This window comes from Pteropus alecto, unplaced genomic scaffold (assembly GCF_000325575.1).
Source record: "Pteropus alecto unplaced genomic scaffold, ASM32557v1 scaffold50, whole genome shotgun sequence".
Classification (NCBI taxonomy): domain Eukaryota; kingdom Metazoa; phylum Chordata; class Mammalia; order Chiroptera; family Pteropodidae; genus Pteropus; species Pteropus alecto.
Genome location: NW_006431918.1, coordinates 13,917,207 through 13,919,397, shown reverse-complemented (window position 1 = coordinate 13,919,397; position 2,191 = coordinate 13,917,207). Strand labels below are relative to the sequence as shown.

The window sequence follows — 2,191 nt, the reverse complement described above, 5'->3', positions numbered from 1 at the left end:
TATTAAGTTGAACCAGATGAAACTGTCATTTTTTTGTAGATCATAAATGATTATTTGTGCACAGTTTCACATTGTTAAACTTAATATTTCAAATGTCATTTCTCTAACTTTGAAAATATTTGAATTAGACCCCGAGTCTGGTTGTTAGTGAGTGAAAAATTATAGTTTGCATATGCCACAAACAATTTTAAATATAAAACTTTTACTAATAGTATAATAATAACACCATTAACTTTAACAGGAAGTAGCACCACCATTTTCTAAAGACTATAAAAATCTAGTTCATCCCCAGGTCCTTTCAGTCATGCTCACTCATACATAGCCTATTCTCTGTTTTTCAGTTCTACTGTGTTTTTTTCTTCTTAGCTCTATTGTGCAATTCTTATTTCATTTTAATTTTCTCCCACCAATTTCAATTTAATGCTTGAAGCACCAAATCAGTTTGCAAACTTAATGAACATGTGTCAGTATCTCATTATCCAAACAGATAAAAAATTTTATATTCTCAGAGGCAGACTTCAATCTTTCATTGCTTCTTCTGACATTGACTTTACAGGGACTCTCTGATGCCCAGGTTGTGAACTGACGTGATGCTTAAATGAACAGTTGATTCCCCTGGGTGATATCGGAGTAGAAAGACCACAGTCAGCATGGTTCTGTAAGCTGAGAGTGCAGCATGGTACGACGAGATTCCCTTCTCAGAGTATCAGGTGGCTGAAATCAAGGTGTAGGCTGGGCTGAGTTGTCATCTGGAGGTTCCAGGAAAAAGCTCACCTTCTAAGTTCATTCTTTTTGTTGGCAGAATTCAGTTCCTTGTGGTTATAGAACTGAGGTTACTAACTCTCTGCTGGCTGTCACTCAAGGACTCTTCTGTGTATCTAGAGCCTGCCTGCATTTCTTGACAATTGGCCCCTCTATCACCAAGTCAGAAATGGAACACTGGGATCTTTCTCGTACTTCTGATCTCTTACTTCTGCACACAACCTTTTTTTTTTTTTTTTTGTATGTACAAAGTTTAATGGGCATAGTGAACCTGCTGAAAGCCTTATAAGAAATTTCAAAGTTCTGAATAAGTCATTTGAAATTACGTATGGCTCTAATTGCCCGATTACTGTGTAAATTTGTAGTTTAAATGCAGCTATTCCAAAATCATGATGCCGAAGGATATAAGAAAGAATCGTCTAAGCTGGTTACCTTCTAAAAATATAGATGGTATATATTCTGCTGTTTGTGCATCAACTTTTGGATGGCTAAGATCAAATCCTTCAAAAAATAACAATCGTTTTCTTCCTTTTTATTATATAAGATGTTTCTTTAATGTCTATCACAGTAAGTCCTAGATAGATTACAAAGAAATATTGGTCTTTACAAACTCTCCCATCTATTTTGACTTTGTATTTATGACTCATGTTTTAGGAATTATTTATGCCAACTATGTCAAAGAGCATTTGGATTTCTTTTTGTTTATTTCCTAATGTTGGCTTATGAATATGCAATTATATTTCCCATTTCTGTTGTTGTTGCTGACCTGTTTTTTCAGAACAAAAGTTTTTCACATTGAGTAAAAATGCCAAACTGAATTTTACTGATAATCTCATGAGTGCCTAACATATACTATTCCTTACAATAAAGATGTTAGCTGAAATTATGAAATATAAAATTAATAGGGTCTACCCATTTAACATTTTATATTGCTTGCTTTTGCATTGATTGGTAAAATAAGAAATGATGTCAATTTTCCACTTTCATTTTATTTTATTATCATTATTTTTTTAAGCAAGGCAACCCTTCGTTGACTTCACAGATTGCAAGGACCTTGTCAGTTTACAATCCCTTATTTTTTATTTTATTTTTTATGCCTACAGCAGCTGGTCTTCGTAGGTGATCTCCCATCCAAGTACTAACTAGGCTCGACTGTGCTTAGCTTCCGAGATCAGATGGGATTGGGCTTGTTCAGGGTGGCATGGCCGTAGACTCTACTTTCGTTTTAGAAAAGAATGAAATTTTTATTTTTAATTTAATTCAGTTACCTTTAAGAATTTAATTTGTATAATTGACATTTGTTACTTTGATTTGTCATGTATATAATTCAACTATCTAGATATTATGCAAACATCTCTGAAACTTGGCGCTAAAGCAGAACTTTCCATTCCAATATGTTAGCCGAGTCCTGGAATTAGTGTTGTTTAGA

General features: G+C 33.9%; 1 pseudogene; it reads right to left on the bottom strand.

Moving 5' to 3' along the window:
- Positions 1 to 1,856: 1,856 nt before the first annotated feature.
- LOC112475158 lies at positions 1,857 to 1,975 on the bottom strand (annotated as a pseudogene).
- Between the last annotated feature and the right edge of the window lie 216 nt (positions 1,976 to 2,191).